Genomic DNA, 13,261 nt, shown 5'->3' on the forward strand with positions numbered 1-13,261 from the left:
TTATTTATTCATTTTTATTTCATCATGTAGGCTACTCCAATAAATTGTTGTTGACACTGAATTTCTTATGTGCCCACATCATATTTTTCTTGCCAAAATTAGTACACCCCTCCCCCTGTGACATGTAACTGTGAATATTTTTCAAAGGTATGGTCAGAGGACCAATCATGTAGGAAAAAAATCTAAAGAGAAGGAAGTACTTACAACAAAGGCAGATTCCTGAGCCTTACTCCGGATTTGCTGAATCAAAATGTTCTGGGTATAGATTCCTGGAAATTGAATTAAAAAAAAATGTTTAAGTGATTGTGATGTGAATTCAAGTTAGAAATTTACTTCAGAATGTGTATGCACCTCTTTTCTGTTGAAGTAGAAGTGGACAATTTCAATGCTGCTATTTTTATAAGTATTACTTGACTCGTAAAACACTATCCATTATAGAATATCTCGATTTCTTCTAAGTTAATCAGAAAAACTCACAAAGCACTGATGGATAAGCAGGTGCTTTGTCTGACCGTTTGTGTTTTCCAGAAATTCATATGTTGAAATCCTAATGCCCAATATGATGTATTAGGAAGTGGGGCTTTGGGGAGGTGATTAGGTCATGATCTTAAAAGCTTCTTTAATTGTAGTACAATGCTGAAGGCAAGGAAAATCCTAGCACAGTGTTGTTCCATGCATGGCCCTGGCACACAGTACCACATCTGGAGATGAGCTCCCAATGGCATGGAGTCTGGAAACATGGGGCCAATGACCTGCCAGAAAAAGATTCTTATGGAATCATGAAAGCTGTTTTATGTATTTGAAAGGCTCATTTTGTAGAAGAAGGATCACTAAGTACTTTTGTTTTTTCCCTGTTTGTTTCTGGAGAGCACAGTTAAAATCAATTGAGTTTAATTCAACAAGCCCTAACTGATTCTCTATTATATTCCAGGCATTGGGCTTGGAGTTTAGGGCTAAATGGACAAGTACTCACAGATCTCAGAATTTAGTTGAGAAACAAACATGAAACTCCTTGTCAACTTCTTTTAAAGGTCCCGAGATGAATTTCCAGATTGTTTTCCTGAAGTACTGCAACAAATTTCTCTCCCACCAGAATTATATGACAGAGCTCTTTCAACACAGCTTTATAAAACATTGTGCGTTAATTTTTCCCTTAGTTTTACATGAAAATGGTGTATTATTTTTTATTGCTTTTCAATTTTCATTGTTGTTAGTATGATGAAATATTTTCAATGATCTTAAAATAATTATCTATTATGTGAATTGGTTGATTTTTGTTATGTAAGGATGATTTCAGTCATTGTTTTGATCTGTTTGGCACTGTATTTTTAAAGTGCTATGGGAAGCGACATGGAGCACATGCTTCTGCTACATTCTACCAGCAAGAACTAGATATTTGGGTTGACCTAAATGCAAGGAAGTCTGGGAAATGTTCTTGGCTAAGCAGTTGTTAGCTCTAAGAACTCTCCACTTCGAAAGGAAGCAAAAGCCTGTGGTGGTCAGCTAGATGCCTGTCCTACATGAAAATAGTTCTTGTATTTGTATATTTAATTTTATTGAATTGCTTTATTATTTCTAAATATTTTGTTGAATTACTTCATTATTTCTAATAATTTTCGATGATTTGCTCCAAGTTTTATTATACACATTTATTGCATATGATTACATTATTACCAAAAGTATATATTTTAGTCTTTTTTTCAATAATTATGTTTTGTCTGCTCTGTTAGAACTTTTATAAAACTGGAATACTAAAAATAAAAATAATTATTATATTTTTGGACTTTACTGCATATGTTTCTAGGAGTTAGCAGTTGATTTGATTGGAGATGTATATTTTTTATCAAACTGAGTCAGACTTATATTTTCCAATACACCTGCTTATGTACCAGTAAATGTATTTTGAGTTTAAACAGTAGAGAAATAGAATTTGAAATATGAAGGGTATTGGTATACCTTTAAAAATTTTGTAAATTAACTTGATCAAGTTTACTAATAGATTTTCTAATGCCAACTCACTCATTTTTGATATGAATATGGTTTTATTTTGATATCTAATATTGCCTTTTAAATATTTTTGAATCAGAATAACTTGCATTTTGTTTCATTCACTCTCCTCCAAACAACACTTGTACATGTTAAATTAATGGACTTATTTGTATTTAGTGTTGGAAAATAGCTCTCTGCCAGGAAGATAGGAATACACTGCTAAAATAATAATCACACTGGAATCCAGAATTTAGACAATTATTCAAATTGTCACTTTCTCTTATGCATCTGCATATAGGTCTGGATAATTAGTAAATAACCCATTTAGCTTGTCACTTGAATGTTTCCTTCAGCAGTTCGACATTTTATGTTTGCGAAAAGATTGGATATTGAGGTACTATTTAGAGAGTTGAAGACATAAATTCATTACTAAAATTATATCTTTTAGATGTTGAAGATTCTCAATAAGTCAGTGTAATTTGCTGTCCATTGAATTGAATAAGTGTACTAACTTGGCATCTACATAATTGTTAATTTTAGTGTAAGCTACATGGTTGTAAGTATGATTGGTGCTGCTATGGACTGGTTCATGTCCCCTAAAAAATTCACATCATAAAGCCAATGAGACCATATTTGTATATGTAGCTTAGAAGGAAGGTTTTAAGAGTAAATAAAATCATAAGAATGGTGCCTTGATGGGATAGTATTGGCATTCTTTTTCATATTTTCTCTATTTATTTGAGAGAGAGAGAGAGAGTGAGTGAGAGAAAGCACAAGCAGGGGGAGGGGCAAAGAGAGAAGCAGACTCCTTACTCAATAGGGAGCCAATGTAGGGCTCATTCCCAAGACTCTAGGATCATGCCCTGATCCAAAGGCAGACACTTAACTGACTGAGCCATACAGGCACCCCAGAATTGGTGTTCTTATAAGAAGCAACGTGAGAGTACTCTCTCTCTCTCTGTATGAAAAAGGAAGGGGGCAGGTGAACACAAAATGAGGACAAAATCCTCACCAGCCATCAAATCTGCTGCCATTTTGATCTAGAACTTCCAGCCTCCAGGACTGTGAGGGAAAAAAAAAAATTCCTGTTCTTTAAGCCACCCAGTCTGTGGTACTTTATTATGGTATTCTGAATAGACTAATAAAGGTATTATCAAAGGGTGAAATACTGTATTTTTAATAAACAGAATAATTATGAATAGAATCATCTCAAGGTTCTTGGTTCAGTAGAACATTATTTGCCCAATCTCTGTAAACCAATACATTTTCCTGGCAAAGAGGAAGCATTGCCTTTCCAAATGACATATTTTTTTTTGCAAGCTACAGTATTATTTTAAAAAGAGAAAAAACATGTGCAAATATTTTCAGTTTCCTATTATGCTATGTTGCTGTAATGTGTAACAGCACTTTACATCTTTTTGTTTATATAGTCATATTCATTTATTGGTAATGATGATATTTCAGAAACGTTGACATGCATCGATGGAGGACACATGTTCTAGAGATGAAGAAAGTTCAGAATGAAATTACTTGAATTAACACTAAAATCAGTACATGATAACATTTCTGAAGGGGTCAATAAAGAAGTTAACGGGGTGATTGATAAGAAAGAAAATTAAATCAAGCAATCTGGCTACCCATGACAAATATTCACTTGGAATGATTTAGTAAAGAGTTTATACCTGCTTGATAATAGTTATGATTGCATTTTTTAAAGATTTTATTTATTTATTTGAGAAAGAGAGCAGAGACGTGTACTTGAGTGGGGGGAGGGGTAAAAAGAAATGAGCGAAAGAGTCTCAAGCAGACTACATGCTGAGTGCAGAGCCTTGTGCAGGGTTTGAGCTAATGATCCTGAGATCATGATCTGAGCCAAAATCAAGAACCAGACGCTCAATTGATTAAGCCACCCAGGTGCCCTAATGATTGTATTTTTTGAAAGAGATAAGACATGCATGCATATTTACTTTATAATTCTCTATTATATGATTCTTAGGGTTGGGTGTCTTTATCTTTGATCCTCAGGTTTACAAGCAGCATGAGTCAATAACATAAATAAAGTTTGTATTTTACATTGCGTAGTTTTACTTTGCATAACATTTTGGATGTGCACACCTTACACCCAGATCTTAGCGTTCCCACTAAAAAGAGCCAGAGATCCTTAGAGAAATCACTGATTCCAGGATAGGGCTGCAAAAATATTGAATGATCTTGGAATATCTTGTTGGAAATGCATCAAATGGAAAAAAAAATAGCAGTTTGAAATTTTGGGTCAGAATAGACCATTGACCCAAAAGGGGACAATTTGAGATCAAAGTAAAAAATAATCATAAAAAAATATAACCCATATAATAAAAATTGGAAACCATAAGCTACTATAGGTATGAATTGAATGTGGAACAAAAGGACATTTACTTTAGGCAAATACTAATTATGAAGGGAGAAGAATATAGAGGAGAGGCTTAGTAGTATCACCTTAACCAAGTGACAAAAACAACAGGACATGAGTAATGGCACAAACCAAAATTGTGCACAGTCTTATAGAATAAAACGAGAATATGATTGCATAGGTGTTACACCTGCTGGAGATGCATAATATGAATCTAATCAAAAGAAAACAACAGGTAAACCTATGCTGGAAGGAATTCTACAGAAGTGAATGCTTGTAATCTCCAAAATGGAAGTTCCTTCTATTTCAATCATTTTTGGTCATATTTCTAAATATAGCAATATGCATCACTGTCTGAGGAAGTCAAGTAAAATGCACTTGTGGTAAGTGCATTTGATGAGCTATCTGTCTCAAAGCATGCCTCCTGCCAATGTCCTTACTAAGGCTTTAGTGGAGTTACTCAGGGTGGAACAGACTGGGTTAAATCTGTGGTTTTTGAAAGATATGACTTCTATAGTTGCTTTCAAGTAGATATCCCTGACATTGGCTAAGGCAAGTAGAAAATCTGGCTACAGAGCAAGGACTTCAGAAGGTCTGGTTTTCTTATCAAAAGTGCTTTCCAATTTTCCTCCCATCTAATTTGCTAAAAGCTTCTGGCAACATAGACATTAGGTCCTCTTTTATTTCCTATAATGGAAAGCTCTAGATGCCTTTGGCTACTTGGTTTCTGTGCCTCAGGGCATTGGCTATAAAATGAAAGTGATATCGATAGTGCTTACTTCACAGAGTTCTTTGTGGAAAAAGAGAATAAAGTATGTGAATGAAAAGAGCTTTGGTAAGAAGTGGCATGCTCAGATAAGTAAGATTAGTTGAAGGAAATCCCTGAAACTATTTCCACGAAGTCTTTCCTGTTGAGGACATCAGTGTCTTAATTTTAAGAGTTGGTCAGTATCCAGCATCTGAATGGGACCTGTGTATAAAACCAGAAGAAAACAATGGAAGAATCTGTGGCTTTTTCGGTTATGACTGCCCAAGCTCCACAGAGTGAGAACCCCCTTTACTTTGGTGAACTCAAAATAATGAATGTGTAATTGTATAGATTCAGGTAAAATGCTATGCAATGGAATTTTGAGCTTGTTTTCATTTCTTCTTGCTTGTCTTGGGTGAAGCCACCAAACAAGGAATAGCTGAGAATGCCTGCTTTCTTCCGGGTTCAGCCTGGATGATTCTGTTGCTTCTCCCTGTCTACCGTGCATTTCTCAGGGGCGATGCCAGTTTTCAATGACCCGTTGCTTCCTCTGATCAGGGCAATTAAAAGTTACAAAACCAATTTCTCATTCTCTGCCTGACATGGCTTAATTTGATTTTCAGGCAACAACATCTGTATTAATTATGTTGCAAAGGGAAGATTCATTCTGCCCCTACCCTGGAACGAGTTTCTGTTAGGCTAAGAAAGCAATGGATCCTCTCTTTGCTTGGTTTGTCTTACAGTTCTATATATTTTGTGGATCTGCAGTATCTGTGATCCCACAAATCCCTCATAGGCTTTGGTTATGATCTGGTCCTCATGAAGGGCCAGGCTAAAAAAAATTTCACCCTTATGGAAACATGCTACCGCCAGCACACTACTCGTCATGCCTTGAAGACATTTACTAGGTTACCACAGTGCAGAATTTAATTTTTTTTAAATAATTCATATTATGAGGACACAGTTTTACATATCTTGATTTTGATTATTAAATGCCTTTAATATTATGTAGAATTTCATGGATAAGGATAAGTAGGGTAGGGCAGTATTTCTCTCCAGAAAACATTTAAGGCAGTGAGAACATCCAAGTCGCTATTAGGGTTGGATAAACTAGCGTTTCTCAAGCTGCCTCTTGGCATGGAGCAAATCACGTTTTTCAGTGTTTGAGTCAGAAAGACTATCCCCTATGAAGAGAGAGTATTAAGATTAAGAAATGATACTCTTTAACTCTCCATGATGTGTCACTGACATTTTTTGCTCATCACCGATTCTTCACAATCTTGCAGTCATCAGACGATGATCACTGGATAAATGAGTAAGTTTTATGCCATCCTCTCCCATCCGTTTCATCCCCACAAAGAAACATCATCTGATACTAATGCAAGTGTGAATAAATTAAGAAGAAGAAGTTCCTTATAGAATTTATAATCATCATTACATATTGAAGAGCATGTGATTATTTTTCAACCTGAAGTTCTGAAATAACATTATTTATTTTTATTATTTATTTATTTGAATAGGCTCTATGCTCAGTGTGGAACCCAATGCAAGGCTTGAACTCACAACCTTGCAATCAAAATCTGAGCTGAGATCAAGAATACGACACTTAACTGATGGAATCACCCTGGTATCCCTAAAGTAAGGTTATTTAAAAGTATTTTTCAAATAATATTTATTTCAGCTTGAATGAATTCTACTGGGGTGATTGAAATACTTGAAAAACTTAAATGTTGAAAGGTTGAAACAGAGCAAGTAATGAAAAGACTTTGTTCCAAAGTTTATATAAGTGTTATTGATAAATCATAAATGAGAAAATTATTCTAAATAGAATGATAGAAAGATTTCCTTTGATATGTCATAAGAGAAACTTGATAAATGGGCTGAACTAGAAAAAAGTTTATTTTTCACAAATAACAAAAGCATGGTGGTGGGTATCCAGGGTGAGCACAATAATTGTCAGACATTTTCAGATATCTCTCCTCCTTCCAGTCTTCTGGTCAACCCTAAATCTATGGCCTGTAACCTCAAGCTTTTCTACTTCAGCATCTTGTGACAGTGTCCCTTGGGAAGAGCAAAAAGCAAAGGTTAAAAGGGAACAGTCCACGGAATCTGCCTTTCTCACGTGCTTTGCAGGAAATCAAACTCAAAGACTTCCCCTTATATCACACTGGCCAGAAACATGACATGCACAACTTCCTTACTGGCATTGACTTCTATAAAGCCAAGTATTTTAAACTGACCATGTCATCATCTCACAGAAAAGTGGAATAAAAAAAGAAATGAAGAATAAGTATTAGGCAGACACTAGCAGGGTTGGACCTGAATAACTAACTAGATCCTCATAAAGATTACAATTACTGAGTTCCAGATTTTTTTTGAATTCTGACTAGGGAAATATGTATCCCTTTTTACTCTTTATAAAGTAAATTTTCCGTAGATGAGATAATGACAACGCATGATGATATTTACTTATTAATCTTAGTAGGTCATTTATAATGTGTATGATTATTCATTTCTGACAAACGAAAAACAAAGTACATTCAAAGGAAAAATACAAAAAAATATGACAGAAAAAAATTTTTCCCTTACATTTAAGGAGAGCTGATTTTTCAGGTCAACAGGGACCACAATATCCCAGAAAACATGAGTAAAATTTGATTGATATTGAACATAACCTGCCTAATTATTAAAATTCCAGGATAAAAAGAAAAAAAAAATCTTCAGATACCCAGGCAAAAACAACAAACATCTTCAAGGAAGAAAAATTTGTTCAGCTATATTGAGAACCAAAAGAAAATGAGCCATTGTCTAAAATGATATGGAGAAAATAAAAGAAGAATAAACAAAAAATGTCACAGGAGCCAAGTTATCATTCAGGCATGAAGCTAAGAAGGACATTCTCCAGCATGAGAAGAATAGCAGCTAGCACTCCCTTAGTATCTGCTCTCGGCTAACCCCTCTGCTGCGTGCTTTGCGAGTACTACCATACTAGATTTTAACAATAATCTCATGAAGGGAGGGGTGTAATATATCTCTATTTTACAGTTGAAGAAATTGAGGCAAGTTATTTATTTAGTGTGTCTAAGATTTCACATCTCATTAATAATAGAGCTTGGATTTGAACCCAGGTTGTCTGGCTAAAGAAACTGTATGCTTTCCACTATGCCACACTGCAAAGAACGTGAAATAACTTACAGAATAATGAACCGAAGATCTCTTCTGAAAAAGTCAACAAATATACTAAACTTAACAGGTAGTGAGGTTCGGCCAGTGAAAAGAAAAATCAGTTACTGTTACAGAATAAATATCCCTTAGCACCACTAAAATGATGGTATGGTAGTATACATACTCACACAACTAATAAAAATGAGAGCAGACAGAAAGGAGGCAGACATGATGTTAACAGCTACACTTTGCTTACTGCTTTCATCAGGGAGAAAATGGATTGAACTCCAAATTAAAATATAATATTAAAGCAATGGCCTCCATCTATTCACATTATTCATACTCATTTTTTCTTCTTAAAAGAGTTCCATTGAGAGGCACCTGGGTGGCTCAGGCAGTTAAGCATCTGCCTTCGGCTCAGGTTATGATCTCAGGGTCATGGGATAGAGCCCCGCCTTGGGCTCCATGCTCAGAAGCGATCTGTTTCTCCTTCTCCTTCTCTCCCTCTTCCCACTCTTGCTCTCTCTCTTTCTCTCTTTCATAAATAAATAAATAAAATCTTAAAAAAAGAGTTTCATTGAAGATCCTGGGATAACAAATGATAGAATTATCAGTGGGAATGAACAACGAAAAGTAGAGTGAAGACTGATCAGTGAGGGGATGGACGTCAACGAAATTATTAGATGTGTTATATCCACGGGTGTGTAAATAATCAGGAATTAATGCAATACTAATGTTAGATTACATGACAGTTAGCCAGTTAGCTAAAATCTTCTAAAAATAAATAGATAAAATAGACAGCCTTCATTCATCCTTGGGAGAAGGAGACTGCTGGTGGCGGTAGTACGTAAAATGATAAAGATGGAGCGGAGGGATTTACATCAGGATGTCAAGCTCTGCTCACTACTGGGTTCTCAGCAGCTAGAAAACAGAACAAGCCATGGAGGCACTAGGGCTCAGTGGGGCCAAGAGGGCCTGGTGGCAAAGGGAAAGAGCATGCCAGTTGGGTCTTTAGAGGGCAACTTGCAAGGATGCTCTGAATGGTGGGTTGAGGTCTCCTGGCCGGGGAAGTTGGGCCAGTCCATGAAGAGGTGAGTCCATTGGTCACAGTTGATTCATTCTGGTCTCTTTTTTGGATTCATGACCTCTGGCTCCCATCCCCGCACCACCCCCAAATCTTAGTTATCTAGTTTCTTGCTGTTCCTCTTCAGCTGGAATCTGCCCCATTTCACCAACTTGGCCCCCAAAATCTACGGAACTGATATTGTTTCCTGCTTTGGGAGTTTAATGTCACAGGCATGTTGTACCTTCATTTCAGAAAAGCATCTGATGAGACCTCTTCTGGTATCTTCCCCCCGCCCCCAGTCTCCAACCTTAAAACAAAATGGTGGGGTTATGGACATTGGGGAGGGTATGTGATATGGTGAGTGCTGTGATGTATGTAAGCCTGATGATTCACAAACCTGTACACCTGGGACAAATAATATATTATATGTTAATAAAAATAATTAATTAAAAAGTTTGTTTTATAATTCCTTGTGGATATATTTTCTAGTCATACTGGAAAAGCTTTAATCTTTCTGACAGCAAAATGAGATTAGTTGTATCAATTCCCCCCACACTCCTGATCCCATCTAGGGCTCTAGATGAAAGTCTTCACTGGACTATAATATCTGTTTTGTCTGGTTTTTGTAGTTTTTCATTTTTAAGAATCAAGTTTTGTCATAATGAGATTCAAAAGGTTTCAAGTTCTGTAGGCATCTACCTGGTCAAATTTTTAAATTCCTAAGCAATAATGCAGGAAGATTATTAATTATGCCAGCCTTGCATCTTATTGGAGGAAAAATTTTAGCCACTTTCCCTCATGCACGATCCCTCTCTCTGTGCCCTGACCTCTCATCCAGGGAAAGAGACTAATCTGATGCAAATCTGGAGACTCTGATTGCACACAGTTTTTAGTGTGTGTGCAATCACTGGGTATAGCTTCAAGCTGAAGGGTCTGGGCTCTAGGATTCCTCATTGTCCTTCTCCTTTTTATATCATTTTGCAGAATGGTTCAACTAAGTCAGGGATTCCTCCTAAATTTTGGTGGTTTTTCTTTGGCTTCTCATGTGTACATCTGGGTACGCATGAGAATAGACTGCAGCCGTATCTTTCTCTTTCACGCAGTTACCCCAGAGCATGATGATCTCAATATTTCTAATGCGGTGGTCTTAGGGTAATGAAGATGCTTAAAAGGTTCCTTTCAGACTTAAAACCTAAGCCAGGAGCTTCCATTTATGTTTTTTTTAAAAGATATTATTTATTTGTGTATTTGAGAGATAGAGAGAGAAGATGAGCATATAGAGAGGGACAAGTGGATTCCATGCTGAGCACAGAACCGCCGTGGGGCTCGATCCTATGACCTTGAGATCATGACCTGAGTCAAAATCAAGAGTCAGACACTTAACTGACTGAGCCACTCCAAGTAAGTCCATTTATCTTTTAACCAGGGTTATTAGTTAGAGAATACAGCAACCAATAGCATGACACTCTTGTTCCTGTTCTGTTTTGGCCCTTGGTTATCCTCCCTAATAATCATGTGGGAGAGATTGTTGGGAGTTACATAGGATTTTAGTTTTTCTGGCCTCCTGTATTGGTCAGGTTCTCTAGAGAAACAGGAACAATAGGAGATTTATTATGAGGAATTAGATGATGCCGTTTTGGAGGCTGAGAAATCCCATGATTTTCCATCTGCAAGTTGAAGACCCAGTAGAGCTGGTAATGTAATTCATCCTGCATCAGAGAAGCCTGAGAAGTGGAAAAGCTGACTGGTATACATTGGTCTATTCATGCCCACCTACACTGGTGAGGGTAGTCTACTTATTGAGTTCACTGATTTCAAACGTTCATCTCTTGGGGCACCTGGGTGGCTCAGTCAGTTAAGCATCTCCCTTCAGCTCAGGTCATGATCTCGAGGTCCTGGGATGGAGTCCCCACCAACCCCTTGGGCTTGGGCTCCCTTCTCAGTGGGAAGTCTGCTTCTACCTCTCCCTCTCCTGCCCTATCCTCACTCTTGCTTATTCTTGCTTGCTCTCTCTCTTAAATAAATAAATAAAATCCTTTAAAAAAAGTTTTAAAAAATGTTGTGGAAACACTCTCACAAAACACCCAGAGGTAATATTTAATCTGGACACCCTGTGGCTAGCTGAGTTGACAAAACCATAGTATGTCCTGACTGCAAAATAATTGTGATAACATCAAAATTTCTCCCTGAACTCTAAAATGCTTTAGACCATTTAATGAGTTGTATAATAAACATTTATAGGCCTATGTATGTATTGGCTTTTGCTACCTGAAGACAGGAAGTTCATTTTTATATTTTAGGCAGCTGGCATTGTGCTTGTACACATACTACCTATTTAATGAGCAATGACATAATTCTAAGTATGTCACATTGAAAATATATTGTTTAGATATTTAGAGCACTTTTAAAGGTAGCATTTAGTTGAGCATGCACTATATGCCCAAAAAAACCCACAATACTCATTTAGATATAAGGAAATTGAGGCCTTATAAGGGCCTGTCCAAGTTGAGTAGCAGGGTTGAGGTTCACGTACATGCAACTCCAGACCCAGGTCTTGCCATAACACCAATACCTCAAATCTAGCTCAACTACATAGGGGGATTTCTAGTTCTCTAGTTCTATTTCTCTTCTTTGCCAGACAACATTAGCTCATGTGAATCAACATTGGTTCTCCCGGCTTTGGGCAGCAACTTGGATACTCTTGGGGATGAGATATTTTGGTCTGGTGACTGTTCTGGAGGCATAATGAACTAAAAAATATACTCATGAATAATAAGTACTTCCCTTATCATGCATGTTATAAAAAAACATTTATAAAAGCTTTGGAGTTAAAATGAGGGAGGAAAAGGGGGCAGGACATCAAAAAATCTAAAGGATGAAAGGTAGATAGAGACATTTGTAAGGAAGAAACTGAATTTCATCTTTCTATTAATATATGTTAGGAAATATATTATATTAGATATATTAAGTAAATTATACTAACAATGTTATATTAACTATGTTATACTAAATGCATTATATTAAATACGTCAAATACATATAATGTAATATAATATAATTATAGATAATAAGATACTGAATTATAATACATAATAAAAAAAGAAATCTTTGTATCCTCAGTCTGGTCATTTTCTGCATGGAAGGGGCCAAAAGCCAAGTCTCTGCAGGAGGAATTAAGAAATAATTACTGGAATATAAATACTGGAATACTGACTGGAATAATCAAGGAAGAGAATAAAAGCCAATTCTGTCCTGTACTTTCTATTATATAGGATCTGAATCACAACTGGGCTTTGCAATTCTAGGATATTCCTTTCTATAATTGAGGACAATAATGGTATTTAGAGAACTGGTTTTTATTTTTGCAAAAATATTACAATTTGACCAAGTCTAAAAGTCATTCTAAAGAAACAGAAAAAAGCAAGACAGTAGCAGAATTTTAATATTATGTATTTGTTTTGTTAATGATTGAGGTAGATTTGTATGTTTTTTCAATCTTATTAAGAGATTGGAGCAATTCATTAGATATGAAATAATAAAACAAAATAGGGAAAAAAATAATTTCGGACCATAGAAAATAGAGCTGGAGATACAAAGAACACATCCGGGAAAGTCTGTGGAAGGAGAAACATGCTATAATTTCCCATATTGTTACTGAAAGTAGGTCTACAGGTTTAGCTTTATGAGCTCTCTGGCAGTCAAAGAAGAAAAAAGAGAATTAATTCATTTTGAATTTTATGTTGTCCAGAAAAAGCATTCATTCAGTTGTTAGTGTGACAACTCTATCTAAGTCTTACCGTTTATGCATGTTCTCAGAGATCTCTCAGTGAATGTTTATGGTGGACAATCTGCAGCCACTTGTGCTCAGGTACTTCTCACAGTTTTTTCCTTACTCTCTGAAGAC

The sequence above is a fragment of the Mustela nivalis genome, assembly GCF_964662115.1.
Source record: "Mustela nivalis genome assembly, chromosome: 1".
Taxonomy (NCBI): Eukaryota; Metazoa; Chordata; class Mammalia; order Carnivora; family Mustelidae; genus Mustela; species Mustela nivalis.